This window comes from Schistocerca gregaria, chromosome 2 (genome assembly GCF_023897955.1).
Source record: "Schistocerca gregaria isolate iqSchGreg1 chromosome 2, iqSchGreg1.2, whole genome shotgun sequence".
NCBI lineage: Eukaryota > Metazoa > Arthropoda > Insecta > Orthoptera > Acrididae > Schistocerca > Schistocerca gregaria.
Genome location: NC_064921.1, coordinates 223,714,853 through 223,730,976, shown reverse-complemented (window position 1 = coordinate 223,730,976; position 16,124 = coordinate 223,714,853). Strand labels below are relative to the sequence as shown.

Here is a 16,124-nt window from a genome sequence, read left to right as displayed (position 1 = left end):
TCGTTAGGGGTATAATTGATGTGTGTGTTAGCCCTTCTTTACAAATTCATCCGTCAGTGAAACACATCGTTCCCAACAGCTGTATGTGTCTGCACTTTTGGGTTCAAGAAATGTTCCAGCATGAAAATCACCTCTTTGTCTTTCTGGAAATGCCTGAACGCAATGGTTCCTTCATCTGAAGGAAATGGAAGAAGTCACTGGCTGCCTTGTCAAAAGAATACAGGGAAGTGAGGCAGAATTGTACAGCATAAAGAAGCAACGTGTATGATGAAATCCAGTGCATAATGAGTTGGTATGCTTTATGAAGCAAATATACCATGTTGGAAAGTTTCTTGCACTTCATCTTGACAACCTCCCACAACCTCATCAGTTGATTTTGGTAGTACGCTCCGCTGACACTTTACCCCAATGGCAGTTGCCCTCCTCGGCCACTTCGTTCTTTGCCATTCAGCCTTGTTCTGCTACACTGGAAGTGTTTGTGTCACCTAAGCACTGTTCCATTAATGGTGGATTGTTGCCATACACTTTCGTCAAATGAGCATGGATTGTCGCAGTATTGTTCCCCCTCAAAATGTGGAAAACAAATTGCGACATGATACTCCACTCTATCAATGGGATACGCCATGTTGTTCTGGCTCCTCTAGCATGAAGCTACAGCTGTGCGGATTTCAGTGTATAGCAAGACTGCAGTGATATACCTTGAACTCCAAGGAGATACTGGTCAATATGTTGCCAATTTATTTCTCAAGCATGCAATAAAATGGAATTGGTTTATTTAATAGGTAGCTTAAAGGCTTTACAGTGTATGATGTCCATCTTAAATTATTGTTTGCAAGACAGTTGGACGCAGATGTAGGCCCTGACTTACTACATCACACAATTAGTTGTTTTCATGGACTCTTAATTCTCAATTAGCTTCTTTTTTTTGCAAATTCACTGTTGGAATTATTTTGCATTAAAAAGGGCTTACATCGGGCATGGATGTGTGTGATGTCCTTAGGTTAGTTAGGTTTAAGTAGTTCTAAGTTCTAGGGGACTAATGACTACAGATGTTAAGGGCCATAGTGCTCAGAGCCATATGAACCATTTTTGAAACGGCTTACATGCACCAGGAAAAGGAAGAGCGGCTTAATTAGAAATATATAAAAAAAGTACTCAATATGTCAGAACGAGTTCGTAAGAAATTGAATATTCTGTTATTCTTATCAAAGGTTTCAGATGCTTATGGTCATGAGTAACCGGAAATTGCAGAGAATTTTAATCCAAGTTTGTCAAATGTTGGCCATTCTCCTTTAAAATAAAAGAAAGTTCCGAAATTAGATTCAGGAATTTAATAAAGCTTAAGTTTTGTCCTGTACATCCTGAAATTTGTAGACAATTTTCAGTTTCTGCTGAGGTTAAGACAAAACATCTGTACAGAAAAATTCCAATGATCAACAGTTCCAGTGCTGTGCAGATTATGATGACCTACTGCTAAGTGAGTTGAAGAAAAATATTTGAGTTTTTGCAACTACCAAGATTTGAAAATATTAATATTCGCTCCAAAAAGTTGGCAGGTGCCGCAGGTTTCTTCTAACTTCAACCATTTCAGTCATCATGGTCAAAACAAGCTTAAAACTTAAACAGTAAGGGGTCAAATTAGCGATGTCTGGCAGGAAGAAGAACAAGTTATTTCTGCAAGCACAGAAAGAAGGGTTTTTGTTTTGTTGAGAATAAAGGAAGTTAGTTGTGATGGAAATCTATCAAGTGTACTGCTGCACGCAAAAACACTATTAATACGTTTGTTATACGAAATATAATTGTTTAATTGATGGTTTGTTAGTTTCTGACAATAGTATTTTCAAGATTATATTTTTAGTGTTGTTCATAGGGTCTCCAAGACAAACAAAATCTTTTCTAGGAGAAAAAGATTTGCACTTTCTCATGAAATAGGAATAAATAGATATAAATACAGCACATGACATCAATATATGTACAATATTGATGATATGTGTACATATTTATTACATCTAAAATACACTTACGAAGTGCAGTTCGGTAGAACTAGTGACAATGACATCTCTGTAGAACTACTAAGAGGCGCTACCTAAAACCTCGTTTGCGCAAACATTGCTACAATAACAAAATGGTTGAAAAAGCGTCACAACTGATATTATACACAGCTTTGACCTAATATAGCACGGAAATGGTGAATGACACAGTAAGTTGTGCATCAGATTCAGATATCTCCGTTGGATTAGGCCTGAGGGGACACGACTAATAACACCGCTGCCACGACGGAAAAATACGTCTCGTGTTCCCGGCAGCAGGTTACTGTGTGGACTCTTTGGTTTAACAGTCTGCTCGATGACTTGTAACGTGTCGGTTGCATTCCATGTATGCTCTTACGCTCGATAGTAAATCGTCATTTGTATCAGTCGTACGCATATTAATTACGTTTCTTACTCACCACCGTGACTAAGATCTAGTACCGTACTGCTATAAGGCGTCTTGTCACGGTCCGCACGGCTTCCCCCGTCGGAGGTTCGAGTCCTGGATGTGTGTGTGAATGTGTGTGGTCCTTATCGTAAGTTAGTTTAAGTTAGATTACGTAGTGTGTAAGCTTAGTGACCGATGACCACAGCAGTTTGGTTCCCTAAGACCTTACCACAAATTTCCAAGTTTTACTATTATAAAATTTCAATTTTAAATAAAGTTTTGGATGATACCTAAAATTTGTCCACTTCATGTGGAATGACCCTATTATTAATCAGGTTGACATTCGTCATGATGGTTGATGGGAGCGACTGTGAATGGAAAATATATTTTACGATCGCTCGTATCAGCCTTCGCGGGTAGTGTGAATTGGATTTGCGCAAATAGAACAAGACACACTGGGATGTGACAATCAAACTCTGATCTAACAGTTTAATTCTTAGAAGGTGTTTTAATCCAAACGGTCCCTCTAGAGATCTGTTTATTTTGTTGAATGTGCTTTATTCAAAAACGTACCCTTCAGAGACAACGCAATGACCTCGCGATGCAGTACGTATCCAAAGGAGCTGACTTCAGCAGATCTTGTACAGAAACGTTTTATTTTGTGTCCCCGTATACATTATATTGCCGGCCACTGTGGCCGAGCAATTCTAGGCGCTTCAGTCTGGAACCACGCGGCTGCTACGGTTCTAGGTTCGAATCCTGACTCGGGAATGGATGTGTATGATGTTCTTAGGTTAGTTAGGTTTAAGTAGTTCGAAGTCTAGGGGACTGATGGTCTCAGATGTTAATTCCCATAGTGCTTAGAGCCATTTGAACTATACATTATGTTAATATGTGATGCTCATCTGAGGGGCATAACTATAGTCATGGAATCATACTTCAAATACATGAAGTGGGAAACCCTCTCCCCCTCATATATGGCTACCTCACCTCACTTGATTCATTTTTACACTCCACTGATTCGCCACTCATAACGTTTGTTCCGTCTTAGCCTTTGTCGAGACATGTTTTACTGGTAATCCTTTTAATTCTACAGAGTCAGAGAGTCTTAATATAGACTGACCTCTGACCTGGTTAAAGAAGTTAAACGATTCGCACCTCTGAAGGATGTCCAGAAGCCTTTGATTATTTTAACATCGTGGAAGATTTCTCTTAACTGATCGATTTTACTGTTTCCACATTTTCTTCACATTTTGTCAACTTTTTTTTCTTCGAGTGCCAAGGGTAGCCTGATAGGATGAAGGAGAGTCCAGAAAACCAATCACATGTTCTGATGTAGTTTGCTGTTATCGTCTTTACGTGAGAAATGGCCTCTTGCGGCGCTTATTAAGTTCTTCCGTTAAGCTGAAATCCTATCGATTTTTCTCTGTTGTGACCGTTTCCATAACAGCTTCTTAAGGACAATACTGCCCATGTGCCCGGAGGGCTTCGATCAGTAGTGCCATTAACAGTTGATATCGGTCTCAGAACTGCAGTCACTGGTAAAGAAATAGCATACGGTTTTGCAATGGAAATGGAACTGACAGAATTAACAGAAATACAGAAGAAGCAGTGAAGTAACAGAGGACTGAAAAATAGCGAGAAAGGGTAAGCGAGGGAGTAACGAAGAGGAAAATAACTACACACACACACACACACACACACACACACACACACACACACACACACATTCTCTGATCAATAAGATTACTTAATCAAGGCTCATTGTGAGATGTATAATTCAAAAAATAGAATCAAAGGAAAAGTTGTTATGTTTGAGATGCAGAACTTCCCAGGAACTGCTATCTAACTAATGCTCATCTTTCGTAAGAGCGTAGTACCTGGACGTACTGACCGAGCAAGGTGGCGCGTGTTTAGCATACTGGACTCGCATTCGGGAGGACGATGGTTCAATCTCGCGTCCGGCCAGCCTGATTTAGGTTTTCCGTGATTTCCCTAAATCGTTCCAGGCTAATGTCGGAAAGGTCCCTTTGAAAGGCCACGGCCGACTTCCTTCCCCGTCATTCCCAATCCGATGAGACCGATGACCAAATGGTTCAAATGGCTCTGAGCACTATGGGACTTAACTTCTAAGGTCATCAGTCCCCTAGAACTTAGAACTACTTAAACCTGACTGACCTAAAGACATCACACACATCCATGCCCGAGGCAGGATTTGAACCTGCGACCGTAGCGGTCGTGCGGTTCCAGACTGTAGCGCTTAGAAGCGCTCTGCCACCCCGGCCGGCGAGACCGATGACCTCGCTGTTTGGTCTCCTCCCCCAAAAACAACCCAACACAACCCTGTACGCACTTAACAAATGCTGCTCTAGTACGATGTGCTTGTCAAGGGTTTCCGACAACTCTAGGTTCAAAGTTTTACGAATCGTTGAAGGTCAAGCGTGAGCAGTGGCGTCAGCAAAAGATCATGTCTGACGATATACCGTTCAAGTTTCGTCGTCAATTTTTGCTGATCATCCATCAAAGACTGGTATCATTACAACGAATTATCTTGCTTCAGAGAGCGATAGTAATAGTCATAATAATCATAATGATGAAAGGAATATTTATTTATCAACACATTTATGCAAGTATCGCAGTGAAGTTCAAAACGGTTCAAATGGCTCTGAGCACTATGGGACTTAACATCCATGGTCAACAGTCCCCTAGAACTTAGAACTACTTAAACCTAACTAGAGCACACAACACCCAGTCATCACGAGGCAGATAAAATCCCTGACCCCGCCGGGAATCGAACCCGGGAACCCGGGAGGGGGGGGGGGGGGGAGGGAGGGGGGAAGCGAGAACGCTAGCGCACAACCACGAGCTGCGGAACGCAGTGAAGTCATACCGACCTACAACTCATTCAAATAATGTACATTGTAATTATATTGATTTTGAACCATTAACAGAAAGCAGCTGTGTCCCCTATTTGTGGGACGGGCCTTGGTTCTTATCTGCTGTGTTAAAGATAGACTCATTTCGATAGCAGAAGTGATCGCGTTGTTAATCAACAGCTCATAACCGGTCAGGATCTTCTTTCATTTCTGTACGTTTACTGTGTTTTTCATATGGAAATGTTACCAAGACCTTCTACGGGGATTGGACAACAATCACACTAGTGCTCGATGGTAGAGTGGCAAAAAAAAAAGAAAAGAAATTCAAAAGTAATAAATGCATATTGGCCCGTTATACCAACGCCACGACTCGACGGTTGGTGCTCTCGTAAGTAATTCAATAGGCTCATAAAACTCAGAACCTCTGTTTATCAAAAATGCTCGAGAAGCATCGTTCTAGAACAGCAATTGTTACATCCACCTCCTCATCCCTTAGTGCAGCGGGTCCAGGAAAACTGTCACTTGCTCCCTCTTAGTGGAGCCAATGTCACGTTTCTGTGGGTCCCTGGTGATGTCGGTCTGCTAGGAAACGAGGCTGCTGATTCTGCTGCCAAGGCTTCAGTCCTCGCACCTCAGCCTGCTAGTTCCTGTATTTCCTCCAATGATCTCTGTGTTGCCACCTGTCAGGAGGTGGTGTCCGTTTGGCATCGCCAATGGTCCTCCCTTCACGGCTTCTGCTTATTAAGCCTCTCGCGGCACCGTAGACAACCTCCTCTCGGCGCTCCCGCCGGAAGGAAATTATTGTAACTCGGCTGTGTATTGGGCACTGCCTTTTTAGCCGTCGTCGATGGTCGAAGTAGAGACGATATAAAATGTAGACTGGCAATGGCAAGGAAAGCGTTTCTGAAGAAGAGAAATTTGTTAACATCGAGTATAGATTTAAGTGTCAGGAAGTCATTTCTGAAAGTATTTGTATGGAGTGTAGCCATGTATGGAAGTGAAACATGGACGATAACTAGTTTGGACAAGAAGAGAATAGAAGATTTCGAAATGTGGTGCTATAGAAGATGCTGAAGATAAGGTGGATAGATCACGTAACTAATGAGGAGGTATTGAATAGGATTGGGGAGAACAGAAGTTGTGGCACAACTTGACTAGAAGAAGGGATCGGTTGGTAGGACATGTCCTAAGGCGTCAAGGGATCACAAATTTAGCATTGGAGGGCAGCGTGGAGGGTAAAAATCGTAGAGGGAGACTAAGAGATGAATACACTAAGCAGATTGAGAAGGATGTAGGTTGCAGTAGGTACTGGGAGATGAAGAAGCTTGCACAGGACAGAATAGCATGGAGAGCTGCATCAAACAAGTCCCAGGACTGAAGACCACAACAACAACAACATTTGCTCAGTGGCGCTGCCCCACCACCTTGTACGCATTTCGCCCAAATTTTAACTGTCCGTCACTTTCTGCTGGAATGCCATTTTTTTTAGCAATTTACGTTCCAGCTTGGGTTTGCCATCTCATTCATCAACCGTTTTAGCGAATGACGCGCGGGCTGTCGACCGCGTTTTACTTTTTATCCGCCGAAGCAATATGGCGAAGGCCGTTTAATTTCCAATTTTTGATCTCCATTTTTGTATGTTTTTTTTTAGCCCTTTTTCCACGTTTTAGCTGTCTTCTATTCTGTCCATTGGGACTGACGTATAGTCAAAAATGGTTCAAATGGCTCTGAGCACCATGGGACGTAACATCTGAGGTTATCAGTCCACTAGAACTTAGAGCTACTTACCTAACTAATCTAAGGACTTCACACACATCCATGCCCGAAGCAGGATTCGAACCTGCGACCGTAGCAGTCGCGCGGTTCCGAACTAAAGCGCCTAGAAGTGCTCGGCCAGCGTGGCCGGCTCACGTATAGTCGTTTCCCTCGTCTCTGTGTTTGTGTTCTATAGTTTTGACTTGGGCGCGTACGACCCAGTTGTTTTTTGTGACCAGAAACAAAACAAACTGCATACTAAAGTCTGGCGAAAGTTGGGAAAATCCGTGACTCGTTTTAAATCTTCTTTTCGTTGTCATTGCTGAGAGAGACTAAAGGCATAGTCGACGAGTTGACGTGATCCACATATGTCCTGTCAGGCATAAGCTTGACAGATGTGCGATTCTGGGTAAAGGAAGAACCGTTTCTCCGTGTGCGGCTAGGAAGACACACATGATGTGGTTGTGTATAGTACTGTAATGTTTCGCTGGTAGTGGGGTAAAGGAAGAGTATGGCGTCTACAGTCTCCTTCTGCTAGTGATCACTCTCAGAGTCGTCCTCAGTCTGAGACTGGCTGATTGAAAGAGCCAGAGGTTAAAAGTAATTTCGTGGAGCTACTTGGAGCTCGTGAAACGAAATGTCGAACAGTAGCCCTCGTGAGGATATAGGAAGCAAGCCTTTTGCGCTAGGGTGCGGAATTGGTGCTTCGACGTGTATTTCTTTTGCTGGCAGTCAGAGATCCATAACGATGAACCGAGTTATTTTTTAAGAATCAGAAAGCCAACAAGAATCTAAACGCATTCTAGAGCGCGGTCGAGGAATTCTGATTAAATCATTTTTAGTTTTCTACGCATATAATTCGAGCTAAATATACAGAACACGAGATATCGTTGGGTTCTGAATCCGTTGCTTTTCTTGATGTACATCAGTGATCTGCCGTTAAACATGACCGACGACTGGAAAATTGTTCTCTTTATAGATGATACAAACAGTGGCGACTCGTAGCTATACATTCTGGATGTTCACAAATTTTTAAATTCAGATAAATATGAGACCGCGAAATTAATAGCATCTGCTGTAAAACAATTATGCTTATCAGCATATTTATACAACTTCAGCCAACGTCAATAATAATAGTAATAAGAGTAATAGTAATAATAATAACAATGACATGCACAACTTTCCTGAAATAAAGAAGAATTGTTTTTATGAAATTTTGTTGTTTTGTACATAATTACTTACAGTTTATGGCAAGAACGAAATAATGTTTCAGCTTTCGCTACTCTCTGTTTCGCATATTTGTGTAAGTGGGAGCTTTCATGCTTTTTTATTTTTTTGGACAAATTTACAAAATCCATAATATTCATGTATTAGTTAACAAATTGACCTCTGAGCTGAAAATCAGGCATTCTTTCTTGGTGCCAACAACACAGCTTACGCTTATTATATATTTCTTTGTTACATTTTCACTTGCAGTCACGCTTAATTGATTTCGTCACTTTCTCAGACAAAAGACCTGGTCTGGGAGGTCCTACTTCCTTTGTGGCTAACTTTTCCCGGTGATTTTCTTTCCTGTTAGCGCTTAATGAAGATTCAACAGAGTTCATGTTGAAACTGCATAGGAAAGCCTATTCCCACACAGTAAGCAACCAGCCCCAAACACAAACAGCCTTTTGTGGAAATTATTAAATTCAAGTAGTACTATCTACCAACAAGGTCGCCTGACTAGAAGCCCACATCTCGTGGTCGTGCGGTAGCGTTCTCGCTTCCCGCACCCGGGTTCCAGGGTTCGATTCCCGGCGGGGTTAGGGATTTTCTCTGCCTCGTGATGGCTGTGTGTTGTGTGTTGTCCTTAGGTTAGTTAGGTTTAAGTAGTTCTAAGTTCTAGGGGACTGATGACCTTACGTTAAGTCCCATAGTGCTCCGAGCCATTTGAACCTGACTAGAATATACACTCCTGGAAATGGAAAAAAGAACACATTGACACCGATGTGTCAGACCCACCATACTTGCTCCGGACACTGCGAGAGGGCTGTACAAGCAATGATCACACACACGGCACAGCGGACACACCAGGAACCGCGGTGCTGGCCGTCGAATGGCGCTAGCTGCACAGCATTTGTGCACCGCCGCCGTCAGTGTCAGCCAGTTTGCCGTGGCATACGGAGCTCCATCGCAGTCTTTAACACTGGTAGCATGCCGCGACAGCGTGGACGTGAACCGTATGTGCAGTTGACGGACTTTGAGCGAGGGCGTATAGTGGGCATGCGGGAGGCCGGGTGGACGTACCGCTGAATTGCTCAACACGTGGGGCGTGAGGTCTCCACAGTACATCGATGTTGTCGCCAGTGGTCGGCGGAAGGTGCACGTGCCCGTCGACCTGGGACCGGACCGCAGCGACGCACGGATGCACGCCAAGACCGTAGGATCCTACGCAGTGCCGTAGGGGACCGCACCGCCACTTCCCAGCAAATTAGGGACACTGTTGCTCCTGGGGTATCGGCGAGGACCATTCGCAACCGTCTCCATGAAGCTGGGCTACGGTCCCGCACACCGTTAGGCCGTCTTCCGCTCACGCCCCAACATCGTGCAGCCCGCCTCCAGTGGTGTCGCGACAGGCGTGAATGGAGGGACGAATGGAGACGTGTCGTCTTCAGCGATGAGAGTCGCTACTGACTTGGTGCCAATGATGGTCGTATGCGTGTTTGGCGCCGTGCAGGTGAGCGCTACAATCAGGACTGCATACGACCGAGGCACACAGGGCCAACGCCCGGCATCATGGTGTGGGGAGCGATCTCCTACACTGGCCGTAGACCTCTGGTGATCGTCGAGGGGACACTGAATAGTGCACGGTACATCCAAACCGTCATCGAACCCATCGTTCTACCATTCCTAGACCGGCAAGGGAACTTGCTGTTCCAACAGGACAATGCACGTCCGCATGTATCCCGTGCCACCCAACGTGCTCTAGAAGGTGTAAGTCAACTACCCTGGCCAGCAAGATCTCCGGATGTGTCCCCCATTGAGCATGTTTGGGACTGGATGAAGCGTCGTCTCACGCGGTCTGCACGTCCAGCACGAACGCTGGTCCAACTGAGGCGCCAGGTGGAAATGGCATGGCAAGCCGTTCCACAGGACTACATCCAGCATCTCTACGATCGTCTCCATGGGAGAATAGCAGCCTGCATTGCTGCGAAAGGTGGATATACACTGTACTAGTGCCGACATTGTGCATGCTCTGTTGCCTGTGTCTATGTGCCTGTGGTTCTGTCAGTCTGATCATGTGATGTATGTGACCCCAGGTATGTGTCAATAAAGTTTCCCCTTCCTGGGACAATGAATTCACGGTGTTCTTATTTCAATTTCCAGGAGTGTAAATGAGGTGCTGAGAGCCAAAAGGGCCAAAAGCGCACCGACATCAACCCCACATTTCTGTGAATATCAGAGAAACCAGTGAGTCAGCTTCTCGTGAATGTTCATGTATACAGTGTGAGCCCACAGCACAGATAAACCTGCCCCACCGTAAAGTCAACAAATGTCAGAAGCGTCGATAAGCGCTACTGTCTCACAATCGACGATGATGATGTGCTTTATGGTTCTCAGTGCCTCAAATGGACTACTGCATGATAAAATTCTGAACTTAATGTACGATATCTCATTTAGAATCTCACACAACAGGTTATACCATCCCTATAACTGTAACATATACTGATATACGATCTAATTGTACTATATAGCGAGTGAATCGGCGTATCTGTGGTGTGTGCTGCCGCCTAGCAGGACTTACGCCAAATAGACGCACGTAGATAACAGTCTGCTGCAGTGTGCTACCACGTCGTGGCATTGACGTAAACTTGTAGTTGAGTGGTAACGCTTAGCTATGAACGCCGTAAACTGTACACATAGTTTATCAAAACCATATGTATTTGGCCTGTAAGGCAATTACGTCACGCCAGTTGCGCATGGGCAGAAGCTCCTTAAAACGTATACAGCGGAAGATGCGCTTGCGACACTGATGCCAAGTTCCACTTATAAAAATTGTCTACAGGAGTAATGTAGCACAGCCTGGTAGATTTAGTGCCATGTATACCAGATTACCGAATCTACATTACATTTTATGGCATTCAAAGAAAAGCAGTCAATAAATCCGCAAGGTATAAAAATTAGAGTGTTCACGTGCTCTTGCGCTCTTACGCAACTGCCGCCACTGGACACAAATATTGTTGTGAAAGACTTGGGGCGTAATATAAGTGATGTAGCTAATAGGACTGTCAGTAACATGAGCACGTGGCATTCAGAGTACAGATTAACGCTTAACTGCAACAGAACACAATGCATACAGTTTCTGACACGGAACTCTTGTAAAATCGGAATTTTATAGTCCGAAACAGTCAGTGAACTCGGTTAGCTTAAACTCTTAGGACTGAGTGCAGACGGAAGGTACTCTTGGAAGTATCACATTCAAGCTCTTGTGCAGAAACCGAAAGCTGCTATCTCCACAATAAGGGAGCTCTCCCATGTTTCTGACACTGAAACACGAACACATTTTACTGTGCTTGCTTTGAATGTAGTTTATATTTTGGGGCAATTCTGTGCATTCACCAAGAATATTCTTAGCCCAGAAAAGAATGGTCAGACTGATATACGGTGTCTTTCAAGTATCTCTGAAATCTAACGCAGCCGTCCCTGTACATGTATCCCATCCTTCAGATTCGTTGTTGACAATATTGGCTCTTCAGAAGAAACTGCAACTTACATGCCGTGAAGACTAGACTGAAAAATGATTTGTCTTGGATCACACTTTCTGAATAAAAGTTTTCACTAGTCAACAGGTTTCATGTTCAATAGTCTTCCGCAAGAATGATAACACTGAGTGACAAACCGGAAATACTCAAAATTCGTTGAAGCTCACTCCGGTTCTGTACAGAAGTTCAACGCATTACTTAAAAGCCTTTCTCTATAATGTGTTTTTTTTTTGTTACTATAGTCTGTTTCTTCGTTGTTGATAGGTTATTTAAATCTATGTTTAAATATATTTTAATAAGCATTTTGTAAGCTGCGCACTGTCTTGTTCCATTACCGATTGACTTTGGCTCGCATGGTCCCACTGAACCTGATAAATAAACTATAGAATATCACCTGTGTCAGGGGTGTCTAGTCTGTCTTTGCGTCTCCCCATTTTCCTGTTCTTCTTTAAGGGCGTTAGGAGATTAAGGAAAGTACTTAATCGCAGATCTGATTAGGACAACTAATGACATTTTGGAAAATTTGGAAATTTGTGGAAAGGTCTTATGGGACCCAACTTCTGAGATCATCGGTCTCTAAGCGTACACAGTACTTAGTCTAACGTAACTTACGCCATGGACAACAAGCGCACCCATGCCCGAGGGAAGACTCGAACCTCCGACGGGGACAGCGGCACGGGCCATGACACGATGCCTTAAACCGTGTGGCTACCCCTCTCGACTATGACATTTCTTAAGCCTTCCAAAGAAGTGCGTGTTTGGGATAAGCGCACGAGAATTTTTGCCTTCATAGCGACAAATGTTCTGGAAATGTAACGACTGTTAGCGAAAATAAAATTTAGATTTCTGATACTGCCTTTTATAATTCAAATTAGCAACAAGAACTTTTATCGCGTCAGAGTATTGTACCTCCTTTGTACTATAATTTCTCTCTAAAATGTATTACGTTGAGGACTATTATATTCGATAAAAACTTTAAAATTGGTCTGTCTACGTGAGGTTACCTCTTCAGATATGAAAGTAGCTTAGGGCATATCCCAATGGAGAGTTAAAGGAGTACTCCTGCATTTCCGTTCACGATATGCATTGAGGTAACAAAAGTCGTGGGATATCGATATATATACTCATACAAATGGTGGTAGTATCGCGTACTTAAGGAATAGAGGGCAGTACAGTGGCGGAGCTGTCATTTGCACACGGGTGATTCTTGTGAAAAGGTTTCCGAGGTGTTATGGCCGCACAGACTTTGAACGCGGGGTGGAGCTATATGCATGAGACACTCCATTTAGGAAGTCGTTGGAGAATTAAATATTCCGAGATCCACAGTGCCAAGAGTGTGCTGAGAATACCACATTTCAGGCATCACCTCTCACCACGAAAAATGCAGTGACCGACAGCCTTCACTTAGTGACTGAGAGCAGCGGCGTTTCTTAGCGCTGGAAATCAAAGTGGGACGAACGTATCCGTTAGAATAGTGCGGAGAAATCTGGCATTAATGGGCTATAGCAGCAGACGAACGACGCGAGGTTCTTTGATAACAGCACGTTATCTCCTGCAGCGCCTCTTCTGGGCTCGTAACCAAATCGGTTGGACTCTAGAGGACTGGCCCGGTCAGATGAGTCCCTATTTCAGTTGGTAAGACCTGAAGATAAGGTCTGAATGTGGCACAGACCCCACAAAGCCATGGATCCAAGTTGTCAACAACGCACTATGCAAGCTGGTTGTGGCTCCATAACGGTGTGGACTATGTTTTCGTGGAAAGGACTGGATCCTCTGATCCAACCGAACCGATCATTGACTGGAAATTGTTATGCTCTGGTTCTTGGAGGCCACCTGTTACCGTTCACGGAGTTCACGTTCCCAAACGACGATGGACAATGCGACATGATACCGGGCTACAACTGCTGGCCATTGGTTTGAAGAACGTTCGGGACGAGTGGAGCGACATGAAACCCATCGAACCTTGATGGGACGTAATCGAGAGGTCAGTCCAAGCAGAAAATCTTGCACTGACAACACTTTCGCAATAATGGACGGTTATAAAGGTAGTATGGCTTAATATTTCTGCAGGAGACTTCCAACGACTTTCTGAGTCCATGCCATGTCGAGTTCCTGAATTTCGCCGGGCAAAAGGAGGTCCAACACGATATTAGGAGGTATCCCATGACTTTTGTCACCTCACTTTATATGATACATAGGATAACGAGACAGTCATATAGAATTTTTTGAAATAAACTTCGGCCATTTGACTGTCAATTGTTCATTTATTTTACACTCATGATTTCTGCTTTATAGTCATTCTGAAGTGCATGTTGAAAAGTTAAAATATATCTGACACGTCTCTGACATGTCATCGTCACCGTCAGGAAACATGCTTTCTTAACCATGACGTGTCGCAGACATATTTTAACTTTTCAACGTGCACTTCAGAATGGTTATGACGCCGAAAACATGAGTGCGCAATCACAGATAACAGACCCTTGTTATAACGAACGAACTGAGATACTCGAGGTTTACGCTGAAAATCTTTTTCTTTTCTAAAAAAGTAATAATAAAGTTGGCCAATCCACTCTCACTATTCTACCGGAGTGAATAACTGCAGAAGTTCGACTTCCAAACTGCAGTGCACCCGCAATGAATTACATTATGCCAATGAGCGATAAAAAATGCGACGATTTAGTCATTTGGAAAGTGAGTGCTACCTAGATCTGTTGCTGAGAGAATTACAATTTCGTCTGGCGATTTCAATTTTACAAGGATACTCTTTCCTTTTCAGGGCATTTTTCTGTAAAAGATCTCCTAAATGCCTGCCGGGGTGGCTTACTTTTCCCGGTATTTTCTTTCCTGTTAGCGCTTAATGCAGATTCAGCCAACTGGCCACGGTGGCCGAGCGGTTCCAGGCGCTACAGTCTGGAACCGCGTGACCGCTACGGTCGCAAGTTCGAATCCTTCCACGGACATGGATGTGTGTGACGTCCTTAGATTAGTTAGGTTTAAGTAGTTTCAAGTTCTAGGGGACTGATGACCTCAGAAGTGAAGTCCCATAGTGCTCAGAGCCATTTGAACCATTTTTGATCTACTAAATACGATGCCTCAATATTTCCATCTCTAATGAACTCGTCACCAGCGGAACGTTAAACCCTTATCTTACATTTCGTCAACAAATAAGCCTGCAGTCAAGGGTTGAGTATGCTTTTTTGGTTACTGAACCCGCAAGGATATTCCCGTAAATAAAACATGTGCTACAACTCCGCGACTAGCTGCTATCCAGGCACACAGTTATTCATATCATGCGGTAAAGAGTATTAGTATCGGTGCATTACATACCAGATGTGGAGTACAGTCGCAATGAGCGGGGCGTAACGCTGCTGGGCGAATCGCACGTATCTGTATCGGAATGGGCGGCTACAGCCTGTTTTGTAACTCTGCAGGAGCTGCGTCATGCTGAGAGCAAACAAAAAACACACTGACGAGATAAGACGCGTCGATACCGCCGACTCATACTGACTCGCTTCACCCTTCTAGAAAGTTAGTACCTTGTCTCGTCATTTACAGCATCATTTTAGAAGGCTCTGCAAAACTTAAGGACGAGATAGGTAACGTTACATAACATATTACGAACTCGGTAAAAAAATGAATGTAAGTGCGGCAGCATGTTACCAGAGGTCTCGCAGTCGTGGTGGACGTCACACAGCATGATGTCAGCGTCACTGTAGCGTCAAATAGGGCCGGTCTCTCAATGTGGTGCAATAGAAGGAACGGGGAAAGACGGCGTGTGTCAATCAGCGAGTGTTTGCGACGCTCTGTGGAGATGTTCTCCATTACGCGGGCCGGAGACAATATTTGGATGTTCTCACACAGGAAAGAATCAGCGGGGAACTGGAAGCAGGACGAAGTGCCCCGCGTGTAGCACAGGAGTTTCGTATAGGTCACAGTACTGTTCCACCTGCATGGGCAGTTTGCCGCACCACATGCACTTGTTTGGTCCACACCTCTCCCTGTGTACCCTTGTGAGTGTCCGAACGAATAAATGGATCTCCGCTGTAAGACAAAAAAAAAAAAAAAAAAAAAAAATACGACTCACCACGAAGGAGATGCGCAGATTGGTCACGTACTAATATTCATACAGGTATCGACGGTAAATGCAAAATTGTAAACGTTGTCGGCCGACGGATGAACGTGTAACGCTGCGGCACAGTTGCCAAGGATAGTAAACGGGTGACGTGTCGATACCAGGATGCCATGCACAAAGGACAACTTCAAGGTTAGCACACAAGCTCAGTGATACGCAGCAACACATGGAACAGTACAATACGTATTATAATAAACT

At 43.9% G+C, this 16,124-nt stretch overlaps 1 protein-coding gene across 1 annotated transcript in view; it reads right to left on the bottom strand.

Annotated features, from left to right (window-relative positions):
• The window catches only part of LOC126336730 (glutathione S-transferase-like), a 66,254-nt gene extending 51,051 nt beyond the window's left edge, over positions 1 to 15,203 (bottom strand). Inside the window, exon 1 of the mRNA XM_050000717.1 lies at positions 15,122 to 15,203. The gene's annotated coding sequence lies outside the window, so the exon portion shown is untranslated. The remainder of the gene's footprint in view (positions 1 to 15,121) is intronic.
• Positions 15,204 to 16,124: the final 921 nt, after the last annotated feature.